General features: G+C 40.6%; 1 long non-coding RNA gene across 10 annotated transcripts in view; it reads left to right on the forward strand.

Annotated features, from left to right (window-relative positions):
- LOC121675824 overlaps nucleotides 1-10,913 on the forward strand; it is a 114,650-nt gene extending 103,737 nt beyond the window's left edge. For 7 of the 10 annotated variants that reach the window (XR_006020238.1, XR_006020233.1, XR_006020239.1 and 4 more), the window contains one exon: nucleotides 665-10,913. This is a non-coding gene — a long non-coding RNA (uncharacterized LOC121675824). The remainder of the gene's footprint in view (nucleotides 1-664) is intronic. The other 3 variants (XR_006020235.1, XR_006020236.1, XR_006020231.1) reach the window with 3 other exon arrangements.
- Nucleotides 10,914-14,087: the final 3,174 nt, after the last annotated feature.

The following is a 14,087-nucleotide window of genomic DNA, read 5'->3' on the forward strand; positions in this document are numbered from 1 at the left end:
TCTCCCTAAAACACTCTGTCCTACATCTCTTTTGCACATGCTGTAAATCCCTCCCCTCGACCAGTGTTTCTGCTGTATTCCTGCTGGCACCTTCTGCAGCAGCCAGACCTCTGGGAATTCCTGGGACAGACTCAGAAGGGAGTTTTCCGAGTCAAATTAGTAAGGGCAAAGGCCAGTAGTATTGCTCAGTTAATGATGAGAAAAATTCACCTGGATTAGTACTGGCTACTTAACAAGAACCAAAAGAGCATCAAGATTTGGCCTTCTATGATTTGGATACTTTCTAAATCATATCCTTATGTCATCATGCTGCCATGTTGCTTGCTGGAAGACCTAGGGAAAAGCAAATGTTTACAGTTTGAGGAGATCTGCAACAGCAGCTGGAGCTATTCTGCCTACTCTTTCCCCAAATTGCCAGACTTCACAAGGCTTTAAAGCCAGAGAAAGTGAGCTGCCAAAAAACCACACTAACAAAGAAGATGAGTCCATTATTTCCAGTTTTCTAGGAGATATGTTTAAGTCTGTGTGTTCTGTATTTCTGCAAGAAATGTTTAATATTTACAGGTGAAGGAACTCAGGCTTGCTGGTATTTTTGGATTCCTTTCTAACCTGCTCTCTTTTTTCTCCCCACCTCCTTCCCTCTTTTGTGGCTTTCCGGTGTAAGTGGCCACAGCAAACCCCTGTTCAGGATCCAGGAGGAATCCTTCACCGCCAGCCTAGGGAGAACGTCGGTGACAGCCGCTGGAATGCCTTGATCACACACTCCCAGCATCCTGCCCTGCCAGCAGCAGGAGGAAAGTCCAGTTTATGTTAATAAGGTGCAGAGAGTGGCCAAAATATTCTGTGAATTTTCCGGCTCAAAAGGGTAATGAAACTACCTCTGTCTCAGTGCGCTGGCACAGGAGCAAACTAAACAACTGGGAAACGTGTTTCAGAGGAAAAATACGGAGCACAAACTCCCTGGATTTCACACTTCCACTGAGGGCTGAGCTTTGCCTCTTTCCACCTCTTTTCCAGGCTGGCTGAACCCTTTTGCACAAAACGTGGGAGGGATGGGGGAGGGCAAGCAGGCTTTTCTGCAGATTAGCTTCAGACAGCTCTTGCCAGACCAAAAGTTACATTGGAAAGCATTTCTTAGTTTATACCAAAACAATTAATTGTTTAATATGTAAAGCAAACCCAGAAAATTATTCCCGTAAATTTGGTTTAAAATCTACCTTTTTATTAGCTTTGAGCAAAAGAAACCTCTAAACTGCTGGGAGCACAGTCAGATTCTTTGGGCTCTCTTCAAAAAGCTCGCTCTTTTTGTCATTCCTCTCTGACCTCCTCCCTGCTAGTCCCGGGATGAAAAGCAAGCCAAAGATCTGCTGAGAAATGGGCCGAGCCACTGCTGACCTTTGCAAATCCAATTTCTTCAAAGTGAGAGCTAATCGACGTGTTCCCACGCTGTGTATTGCTGAAACTTACGATGCAATTCAAGGAATGAATTCACCATGGTGCAATCTCATTTTGAATCCAGTTTTCTTGCTATGTGTCAGAGGGTGAAGGAGGCAGAATGTGGTACAAGTTATAGAGAGCAGTCTCACACAAGTTTCACAAGCTGTGTAAGTCTGTCTTTGAAAGATTTTGCACTTTGGCAGGGCTCTTTCCCTTAAAATCTAAAATATATTGGCCTCCCTGCCACGTCCTTCTACCTTCCTCTCCCTCAAAAACAGAGACGTTTTGCAGTTATTTAAAACAAAAATAAGCTGATGAAAGTTTATACTAAGCAATCTCCAAACAGAAAAAGAAATAGTCTCTGAAGGTATTATCTGATGTGTAACCAAGGTGCCTCTTGGGGAGATTTGTGTGCACAGGAGCTGAAGGTGAATGGGATTGTGCTACGGGGAGAGATTTAGAATTCATATTTAAAATTCATGTTCTCTCTCTCACATTGCATATCTGTTCTGGTATAATCACTATTCTGATGGTACAGCAGCCAGAGTGCTCCACTCTGTGTGAAGTTTTGCAATCTCTGCTAGGTACCGCAGCTGTGCCAGCACGATTCGTGCAGGAAAAGCGCATTGGCATTCCCAACCTAAATCTCATAATCTTGTTTCAACAGGTGCCTGGAGACTGGCCCCCTCCCTGTTTCCCAGAAGGTGCTGCCATTTGTTTCCCACTCAACTGGCCAAGCCCTGGCTGAGCGCAGCCCTGGGCAGCCCACTGGACCCAGCGGGAGCAGCGGCAGCACACCACATCCTGCTGGCATGCCCCGAGCGGGGCGGGTTTGCGCAATGCTGCAACTTCTTGTCTGGGGCAAAAGGGACACGAGGACTCTCATTCCTCATTTAACTACTGTGGGGCATATGTCATGGGTAGCACATCCCAAAGAGATGCTTTCAGCAGCCAAAGAGGGCAGTTATGTCATTCCCAGCAGGGGTTGGGCTTGCTGTGCCTCCCTGGGGATGCCACCTCTCCAGCTGGGAAGCCCTGGCATGGCAGGTAGAAGCCAAGCTGCTCCACGTTTGGTGCCTGACCACAGACCTCCCAGAGTGTGGTGTTCCTGGCCGGTTTGGCCATGTAGTAGAACCAAAGATATCGTCATTTACTTTTTTAGCTGATTACCATCTTCATTGCACGACTGTCATTCCACTACGGCTGATGTAATGGCAAGTCAAGTCCTTGGGCTAATGGGGTGAACTGTGCCTTGGCTGTAAACTGCAGGCTTCCAGAGGAAGCCTCAATGCTCTCATTTTGTATTTGTCCTTAGGAAAGCAAATGAAAATATACCATTGTTCTCAAGATTGCTGAAAGAAGCGAGTCCTTTTTCTAAATTTTATTTCTGTAGCCATGAATAGTAAATTTCCTTCATTCATGACTGATTTATAAAGGAGTTTGCTAACTAACCAGATCTGGAGAACTTTCTTTCTCAGCAAGCATTGCAATAAGAGAATTGCTTGTGTTTTTATTACTTTCTCAATATTTTTGTTATCCTCTTTCCCAAGACACAATTAGATTTTCCAGTCTTCTGGACATCAAAGATTTTGGAGAAGAGATTGTATAAACTGAATAGGTAACAGCTGTTACCAGATGGATTTACTGGTGGAAAGGGGGGAGGGCTAATTTGTTTTATGTGTTTCCTCCCACTGTTGGCACCTTTCACTGTGGCACGCTGTTCCTGTCCTGTGACTGGGAGTGTCTGGGCACAGAGGGAGCCCTTGTCCACAGGATTACACCTAACTTTGGCTTTTGCTCTAGTTTGTAAGTGACTTTGCCAAGTGCCTTCATCATAGCTCTTTTGCCTGGTCCTCCAGTGGTTTATTAGAGAGACAAAAATGAGAGAGTAGCTCTGATATTGTTAGGTAACAGCAGTGACTGACAGATTTTCATTTCTGACCTTTTCAAGTCAGAAGTTTGCTTCACTTCTGGATATCCCAGGACACTTACGGTTGGATTTATTTTTGAAAAAAAAATGTATTTCCTCAAGGAAGGTCACAGTACCAAAGAAGAGTTGCAACTGTATCATCTCTGTGGTGCCCTTCTATTTAACATGGGAATGAGCATTTGCATGAATCTTCTTTATTTCTCCATCTACTGTAAAATTCCTTGTGTTCCTCTTTTAGATTGCTGACTGTTTAAGAAAGGTCATAGAGGGGAAATGGTGATTTGTACTACTGTAAAGTACTAGCTGATAAAAGAGATTGTGTGCATGTATAACAACCTGATTTTTGCATATTGCTATACCAACAATATCTGATCCCATTCAGATAACAGTAAAGCAGCCTACAGCTTTGACCAGATCCAAAGAAACTCACACTGCTTGTTCTTTTCTTTCTTATTTCAGGTTTGATCTACTTGCTTTGACATTTGTGTGTTGTTTTTTTAAGTACCTACCCTCAAGTTCTTCAAGCTTCAGCAAGAGAGCACTTTCAATGCATATTGTCTGCAAAAGTGTCCCATGTCCTAGGAATATGCTGACATCCAATCTGATTTAAAAACTTGAGAGGGACTGTAATCTTCACAATCTAGTCCCTTTCTTTCTGGGTAGCCTAGATGAACACTTTTGATCCTTTCCTTCTCTGAGCAGCTTCAGAATCCATTGCCATTGCAGGAGAGGAGGTGCTGCCTTCACCCAGTCTGTGAGGATCCTCGGACCATTGCAAAAATGCTCAGATTCCCACAGTTTAACTCTTTTCTGCAGCTGGCCTGGGGGCACTGGGCACCTCAGCTGGGGGAATACCACTGGAGCAGATAGTCCATGCCAATGGCTGCTGGACCACTACAGGAGAATGAATCCTGGCTGGAGAGGGACAGAACAGGATCCACATCCAGAAAATCATCTCTAATGTGATTTTAAGCCTTAATTAATTTCAAACTGTTTTCCTCCATCTCCCTCATTCACTCGCTCAGTACTGCTCCATACAGTTAATGCAAATGACCAAGAAAAGAGAGGAAGTCCATCTAAAAGAGCAACTGAGCTTTTGTGCAACACCCAGAGTATTTTTTTCTGCACAACCAATGGAGAAATTAGAATAGCTCTGCCAGTTTCAAGACAAAATTTTCTATCTTTTGTGAGCATTTAGACTCCAATAAGTATCTAACTACAGGGCCAAAGACAGAAATGTGGAGGAGGCTCAAGACTAGCTGGGTAGTTTGCTGCATGAACAGGGAAGTGAGGTCCTTGATTTTTCTTTGAAGAAAACAAGTTTGCTGTGTACAATTAATACAAATAGGAAGAGAAGGAGGTGTCTGGCTAATAGCGAAAGGTACAGTGAAATCTAGATTGTAGTCCCTGTTTTACACACAGCCCTTTCCATATGCCAAGTTAGGAACCATGCAGGTGAATGAATGTTACCCTGTTATCTCTGGGTCCCCAGGCTGGGTGCAAGCACACATGGAATTAAGCACATTTAATGCTTGTATAGTGGCAAAACAGGTGAAAATCACAGCCTTTTAAAGGTGTGTTAAACAGGACAGTCTCTCTCTCATCCAGAATAGGGATCTGTTGGCAAGTCTAAGAATCAGCAGCAGCTTGTACAAGTGGTCATACCAAATGGTTGCTAAGCTGTGAAAGCAATAGGTAATTCAGGTGTGGTATCTCACAGCCTGGTGTTATCTTTAAAGTGAATTTTGTGAGCTTGCGGCAGTCTTGTGCAGGTAGTGTATGTCAAGTTAAAGCTACAGTTCATAGAAACACAGAATCACAGAATGATTTCTGTTGGAAGGGACCTTAAAGATCATCTTGTTCCAACCCCCCCTGCCGCAGGCAAGGACACCCTCAACCAGACCAGGTTTCTCAAAGTCCCTTGCAGGGAATGGGGCATGAAGTATTTCTTTTGCATCACACCACAAGCTGTTTGCACAGAAGCTAAAGAGCTGTTTTCAGAGCACTATGGGTAGATGCTGCTATCGTTATTTTTACTACTTCCTTATGTATTTCAGGCTCTGCAGTGACAGTGATGATTAAATAAAAAATCAAAAATCGTTGACTTGACTAATTATTTTTCACGAAGGAACATTTATTTATGGTGACACTGAAATATCATTGCAGTGCTCCGAAGCAGTACAGAAACTGGGAATTTTAATAGCCAACAGGAGATTGAAGGTTTTTGGCTCAAGAGCTTTACTATGAAGACATAACAATATTTTTCTTCTAATGTAGTAGCATCTTCATAAAAATCTGTTAAACTGCAACTTGCAGAGGAAGTGTAAAGCACAAAGCAAATTAAAGTACAATAACCCTGAAAGGACAAATTGGTTTAACCAGCAATATAGTACTTACAGGAAAAAGAATTGAGATTACTGATGGCTCAGTGTACAGAAGCAGTATTTAGTGTCATGGAAAAGTGGATACCATGAATAAATTCTGTCAGTTTTGTGCTGGCCTTTTTCTCATTTTACATGGCAAATACTTTGATCCACATTATAAACTAGGTACTTTTACAACCCTTGCAAATTTACTGCCCCAATCTACAGATGAATTAATTTAATCATAAGTATTTCACCAGGCATTTTTCAAACCTTTAATTAAGTTTCATTGTTTACAGCCTGTGAGTATTGCATGCAGATATAATTTAAGAGCACAACCTGCTTGTTGACTGTAGTTTGAAAGAAAACGAAAAAATGGTTAGTTGCTATTATTTAAAACTCCAAAGCATTCGAGCTGGAATATCTGTGGGGTTTTTTTTTCTTTGAAAGAATTTCTTCCTTTTATGAATTTCTCTCTGTAATCTTGCCATTTCTGTGCCTGTAAATACATATATTCTCATGTAGTTTAGGAAGGAATTATGGCATTACAGTGATTTTGGATGGATTTTGAGCTCTGCTATATTCCTCTGACCTCTCAGAATTTCCAGGGGCCTCAGAAGGGTTGTTCCAGATTTGTGGTTGTATAACACCAGCAGAATTATATCCCTTTATATTTGCATTTAGAGCTAATGCATTAGTCATCCCTAAACAGGTTAATTATCCAGTCCAGTTCTTCAGTACTGTTTTATCTGTTCCACTCATAACTTTTATGAATTTCATTTAACATTAGATGATGGTAAATAGATTTAAAGATAAGCTGAACTTTTAAAGATGGAAACTGCTGATATTTTTTACTAATTTCTAGATCTGTTGTATTACCGGTACTCTTTGGGAAAGTTCTGATTTATGAAATATGACCTCACGGCATGTTTTATCTTACTGGCTTCTTGCCATGTTGCCAGAATGCAGTGCATTCAGACCTAGGCACCCAAAATGCATGCTTCAGCATGCAGAGAAAGAGTGCAAAGCTGGTTTTCATTTTCTAGAAACAGATCCTCTTTACAGTCTTCCTCCGGCTGAATGGCTTTTTACTGTTGGTTTTGTGCTTTTGATTGAGTTCTTTGGTTTTATGTTTTTGAGATATGTAGCTTATATTCACAGGAAGAGTCCAAGTTTCAGAAGTTTTCTTAAAGTGAATTTAATGCTTTTGGAATCTTTACTGGAAACCATCATTCTCTGCCTGCTCACAAATACAGCACTTACTTATAGCTCTACCTGCACGACTCAGGAAAGATCCCTTACAAAATGTTAGGTGTTTTTCCACACTTTCTCAGAAGGTGCTACTCTAGAACAGAAAGCATAGCCTATTTGGTATTATGCTGAGTTTTAAAAATTGCCAAAAAATCTATTTAAGAAAGTTCATCTTAAGAAATACTATCTTGAAGATACTAACTTAAGAAATAATACCTTCTCACTAACCCCTATGAAGAATTTTTGGTTTTCAAGCATCTATGTAGTTCAGTTGAACTGTTCATTCCTCTCTCATTAGTAATTTGATACCCATATTTTTCAAAGACCAGCTCAGCAGTGTACCAAATGTTATTAGCAGAAGGGCAAAGCAAAAAAAGATTCTGATCAGAAATCAGAACAGCCTCAGTAAAAGCCTGGCTCAAGTATGCACTGAATGGAGGTGAAGTTGCTGGTTTCACTTGTGGGCAGTTCATGTGAGATCATTTAAAATGATCTGGGAAAAGCTCGAAGATCAGCTCCTCAGTGATGTCTGTTCTTGTGTGATAATATATTTTTCTCCAACTTCTTTTCATCTTTATTCATCTAGCTGTATCTATAAAATTCATAATTAGTAATAGGTTAATACAGATACAATTTCACTTCCCCCCCCCTTTCCTTTATATTTTTCCTCTCTTTCTCTCCCATAGCATATTTGATTAATATTTTAGCTCTGTTGAAGGAATGCAAATACCATTGCACTCACTTCTTGGATGATTTTTGAAACCAACAACACTTAAATAACTATAAATTAAAAAGCTGGTTTTGCTGAACCTCTGGTGACACACACTCTTCTTAATTGCATTTAGGTCCCTGTGATAATATTCTGGTAAGATCTGAGATAGACTTTTCATTTCCAAGGACTAGACAGATTTCTGAAACTGACAGCAGAGCGCTCAGTACAATTTGGGTGATAAGATAGCACTCAGTGAAATAACAAGCAGCATTTAACTGCTTTGCAGAGAGGATTGTTTTCCTGAGAGTGTTAAACCCAGATGGAACCGGGGAGTTTAGAAACTGTGTAGAAAGTCATGCCCTCACAAGATTTGGTCACTGTCTAGGTCAAGAGTTTGATGAAGTTTAGACAAGGTTCATGTCCTGAATCTTTGCCATCCATAGTGAAAAATTTGATATGATTTTGAGCATCTGATTATGCAGCTGGTACCAAATTAATTTGTTGTTAGCCTTTTTAAGTACTGCATTTTAGAAATCCTCATCTTTTTCAGCCTGAATGGTGTTTCTCCGGCAACACCTTTTACGGGGTTTTGGAGCTATGACCAACAAATAATTTTGTTCTTGTTTCTGTGACATTTTCTACAATTTCTGCCAAGGTATCGACATATGTGAAGAACTGTGCATTTGTTGAACTCTATGGTTATTTCAATTTTGTAGGTTTTAGTCAATAACTATCAAGTACTGAGATAAAGTTTGAGAAGCGATATTCCCTGTAAGAAGCACAGTATATTCAAGTGCACTGGAAGATGAAATGATATACAGAAGAAATACTGTACTCTTGGGAATTCTAGTTATGTCAATTTTGGAGTCCTTTCACAAGCTAGCATAGGAGGTAGTTTGCTTTATGTATTCAGTCTTACCTCAGGAGTGATTCTCCTGAACACAGCTGACTCCAGTCTGCCTCTCTTAATTTGAGTACATTGATGGGGGTGTTATGCATGCTAGACAACACCAGCAAAGTAGTCTCTGCACCCACATGAAGCTTAGCAGGAAGAGGCTGAATTTGGCCACTTGTGTCCATCCCTCTCACTTTCATTTATAAAACCATTTGATAAAAGCGTATCATGTCAGGTCCCCTCAGTTTTGATAGTGATGGTTAACCTCCTGAACAGCTTGCCTTTAACAATAATTTCCCATTTGGAGTGTAAGTCATGTTTGGTAGTCAGGCAATGTATGTTTCATGAACTGATGACTGAGGAAGCTTCATCTATTTTTTCTTTCAAAAAGACACTTAGCCATACCTCCCCAGCTGGACAAAGGCAGTGATGAACAATCACTCTTATAATTTTTCTTAAATATCAAAGTTATCTCTCCTCATGGCAGAGAATTCCAAACTGTCCTGGAGAAAGCAGGCCGTGTGAATATCCCTGCTGAATTGCTAATTGTTTGCTCTGGCAGCTCCTGTGAAGCAGCTGGTTGTCTTTGGAAACCTAGGCTTGTTGTTGTGGGTTTGAACGTCATGTGTCTTTAATTTTCAGCACTAGCCACAGGGATAAGTATCACAAATATCTGCTTGAAGGCCTTTTGCCCCTGGGAACCCAATATATACTTGGCAGCCTCTCTGACAGTGGGACTGAGGGAAGAATCAAAGTTGACTCATTGCTTTATGTCCCCTTGGGGAAAAGAAGGAATAAAAATGGCAATTGCTGCTTCCTTCAGTTGCCTGAGGCAAATCTTTCCTGTTTTGGAGAGAATAGACTAATGTCATTTCTAAAACAATCTTCTTTCCCTTTGTATGAAAAAATTATTCCATCCAGTATCATAAAGCTAATTCTGAGGCTTGACTTCCTCACATCCCAGTGCGGTCCTGGGTGGACTTCAGATTTCCATAAACCCACAACCATAACCAGAAATGGACATTCATATCTTCCATTCAATGCCTACCTCCAACAGAATCTACTGTCATGTTCTTCAGCTCAGCATACAGTAAACTCTAATGAAAATGGGGGGTTTGTACCATGCTGTTAAGCCAGCAGGTGGAGAGAACATGGATTGTGCTTTATTTATTGTGCCCAAGCTGTTAAAAGACTCTGATTTCCTACTGCACTATTAGGATCAGCCTAAATAAGCATCTTGCTATGACTTCCAGTGAAGATATGTTCATTACTCTGCCTGTGGGTATAACTTCCTAAATATTCTCCACTTTCTATGCCACACTGAAGTGAAGCAGTCATTAGTTTTGGTCACATCATAATACAAAGGGGAAGTCTGAGCCCCAATGTATGTGTTAGCTAAAGATTAAACAGGGTGCCAGATGAGCTTTGAGTCTTCTAGAAATGTGGCTAGGCAGAGCTCCAAGCTCACACCAAGTGATGCCAAGACATTTGCTCATGTCTCCATTGCCCCTTATCTCAAGTGGTGCAACTGCCAGAAATAATTTTCCTTAATAGAAAAACTTCATGCATTTTGCATATTGCTCTTTCTTATGTAAATCTGATTAGTTTATGATTTCAATTCAAAAATAGAATTCAACACTTGTATTTTAGATCTGAAAAGCATCTTTCTTTAAGACAGCTTTTCCATTTTTCTAGGAAACCCATTTCTTTTATTTTATAATCAGCTCAACTCAGCACAAGAATCTTATGGAAGGTGGTGGCAATTATCAACTACACAAGTCAATAATTTTATTTTTGAGTCTCCAAGTTTTGCTGTTAGTCCTGAAATTCAGTGCTATTCTAGGGAATAAGTTTTTGAGTTGATGAGGGATTTGTTATACTACTTAAATGCAAATGATAATTTTATCTGGGGAAGAAGCTCTCCAAGATGAATGGATGTATTAGCTTAGCATGGATCTGATCGTTGTCTTGCAAAACATTGGACAGGCTTTCAGTGATACAGATCCCGTCGGAATCAGCTATTGTATAACAGCTGAAAATAATAGGTCTCAAAATGATTCTAATTATCCCTGATTTGAAAGGTATGACTCTTTTGATGTTCCAATTGAAATATGCTTATTTATTGCTTAATTAAATTAGTATATGTAATTAATCACTGTGTCCAACACAGAGAATATGAACTTGATCAGTAAGCAAAACCTAGTCTTTACACTTGCAGGAGGGTATGCCTGGACCTGATTGTACAATTAACCTTGTTTTTTCTTTGCAACAATTTCCTTAAGTTATAAGCACTTCAGTTTTCATTAAAGTATGATTCCATTTGCATTTGTTATGTCTGCTCCCAGTAATTTATTGGCATGCAAGAAGCAAAGCTCCTAAATCAGTGTTGTGTATTTTATACAGAAGAGCCAGATGGAGGTGTGGTACAAGGTAAAGTTCTTTTATTTCTCCTTCCTTCTTCCTTTTAGCTCTGCTCCACACTAAGGTATGGAAACCATCTTGCACAACATTACACAGGCATAAGAAGGCATCCTGTACTTGAGTAAGGACTGGAGTGAGAAAAACAAGTGTGATGTTAAGAGCAAAGCACAGCAGAAAATACTTTAGGAGGATCTATAAAAAAGTTTAAATTGGTAAAGCGTGTATGTGGGTGGGTTAGAAAGAATAAAGCATAATTAAGTTACTGAAGCCTCAGCAGGACTCTGAACATTGTTCAGCGTGCACTGCAGTTTGCTTTAAAGAAATGTCAAGAATACCCACAACCTGAGAAAGGGGACTTTTTTTGTAGAGTAGCATTAATTTCACCAAATGCATGAAGGCTGCCCTTTCTTGGATTGTGCGTCACTGTGCTGCAGGGTACTGAGTGTATTACAGGAACACATGAAGGCAAAAGCCCCACCTTCTGCAAGCTAGTGACAGAGCAGGGTTGCCCATATTAGGCACAGTTGAAAGTCAGAGGAAACTTCACCATCCTGCATGACAAAGAGAGCTGGACCCCATCTTCTTCTCCCGCTGGTGAGGATAGCCCCATTTGGGGGTCCCTAATACCAGGAAAAGGGTGCATGGATGAGAGGAGGTAGCTTTGCCCTCTCTCCCTCTGAAGTATCAGGGAGCAGAGAAAAGCATGACAATCACAGAAAAGTCTCTTTGCAGCTACTGAATAGCATATCTAATTGCTCTATCACATGGACAGTTTAGATCTAATGCCCCCACACTATGAGTGACCCAGACACTGCCCTCTTCTCTTCCCCACCAATCCCTGCTTGCTCTTCTCTTTCCCTGGAGCTTCCTGAGGTGACTCTCAGTGACCACCATGGCAGAAGACCCAGGGTTCTCCTTTACAAAGCCCTGTGTTGTGCCTGAGTCTGACAGAAGGAAACACCACCGTGAGCTTCATGGAGTGTTTTGTTGGATGACAGCACTTCTGCAGCCCTGGGAGCAGATCAAATCTGAGCCCAGCCATGTGAGTGCCGTGGTGCACAGAGAGCAGGATGGGTGAGTCTCAAAACTGAAGCCAGACAGGGAATTTGCCCCCCCAATTCAATAAGTAGCCTTTCATTTATCTCTCCTTCCACAGTCCCCAAAGCCCAAGGCCTCTGGGATTTGGTTCTTCCCCATGTCCAGGCCCATGTCCTCCCCAAAACACCCTCACAGGAAAACTCAGCAGGCTCTCTCATGGTGGGGGACTCCTGTGCTGGCAGATTAGTACAGCCTTGTGGCTGGGAAGGTCATGTACAGCAGCTATAATTGTGAAATCATGAAGAGTAATGAGGATTTGAGCTGTTATTTTTCTCATAAATACACATTCTAATGTGCAGAAAAAACCACAACGTTGAATGAAAATATTGTGATCTTCAGGGGAAAAAAAGATGTTAGCCAGAAGTGTTGTGTCTTTCCATATGGTCCACCTAAAAAAAAAAAAGCCCTTTTTTAAGATGGCTGCCAGCCAACATTTCAGAAATATTTCCTTTGTGTTTCTTCTCAAAGTGATTTATGTCCAAGTGGTCTCTAGCTGGTTCTCGAATTGCAGTAATGATTTTGATTGTTTATAGTTTTATCTGAACATTTCTGCCTGCCATGTCATATATTCTGAACCAGCATGTGTCATTTACAGGCAACTGCTGTGCCCACGTAGAGTCCATTGTTCTGTCTTGTTTCTGACTGTTCACATGTATTAGATATAAGTTTTTGGAAAGAAAAAAGAGAAGAAAGACACTGTTCTCACCTTGTTGACCAAGAAAATAAGTTTTCAAGGAAATTATTCTGACAGATGTGTAGGGAAGTCAGGATACTTGGGCCAAGTGGCAATTATTTCCACGGGAAAAGTTATCATACTTCCCCATGAAAGAGGTGAGTCCAGGGCTGCGTGTCATCAACCCAAAAGTTGTGAGGCAATTGGACTGCAAGGGAAGTGCAGATGGGCCCAACTGTGGTGAAAAAGGTAATTTTGCAGGACACTGCATGGGGAACGTGCTCCAGGACTTCAGGATTGGCCTACACAACGTCACAGAGGAGATTTAGTTAAGATCTTTGAGCTGAAAAATCTGTCTGCACACCAGGCAGCTTGTTTTGCTCAGTTGAGACCCATGAATGTCCTTTAGGCAATTTTGCATGACAACAGAGGAAAGGGAGAACAGATTTAAAACAGAAAAGAGGGGGGGAAAAACAGGCCCCCCCCAGCGGGGAGACAGAGAAAGAGGAATTGACAGTAAAACAAAACAGTGTATTTCTTGGATCAAAATTCAAGAACATAATGCAGTTCATATCAATATAAATATCCATATGACAAATTCAGCTGTCTGTTTCAGTGAAACAACACTGTTTTTTTAAATAATAAGCTCCAATAAATACTTCAATGTTTTGAGATAAGCTGAAAATGTCCACCATCATTATGATAAAACAGAATAGTAGTGTATGTGGGTTGTCTTTTGCTTTTCTTTTTACCTTGTGGAAACAAGAGACAGACCAGTTAAGGGGAAATGAAGAAATTTTATTGTTCAAAGAAAAAAAAAATTCAGTATGCAAAGGGGTTTTTTGTTGGTTGGCTTGGTTTTTTTTCTGCACAAAATACCTTTTCTTTAAGTGTAGGTATTTTTCTTTTCAAAAGACATCAGCAAAATTAAAACTAAAAAATATCTTATTCTCTTATTTAGTTGGGACTCCTACAGATTCATACATATTGGCCAGCAGTCTGTTGTGATCACTGTCTTATCTGACTCAAATAAATCAGCTTGTATCATTTCACTCAGTAATTCCTTTACCAAGCTTATAACAACATACTGCTAATTAAAAGGTTGTGATCTGATAGTGTTTTCACTTATGCTGAGTTCCAATGTCTTTGAAAGAACTGATCCCACTCACATTAGAGATTAAAGTAGCATATTAAAGTGTATTGATACCAAAAGCATGATGAACCTACTGCTGTCACACTTTCTGAGTAAGGAATCCATGAGGGTTTTTTTGCTGAAAGGAGGGTCTTGGAGGTGAAGGCATAGTTCT

The sequence above is a fragment of the Corvus kubaryi genome, unplaced genomic scaffold (assembly GCF_017639235.1).
Source record: "Corvus kubaryi isolate FWS band 111438036 unplaced genomic scaffold, C.kubaryi_AGA036_p1.0 76, whole genome shotgun sequence".
NCBI classification, from domain to species: domain Eukaryota; kingdom Metazoa; phylum Chordata; class Aves; order Passeriformes; family Corvidae; genus Corvus; species Corvus kubaryi.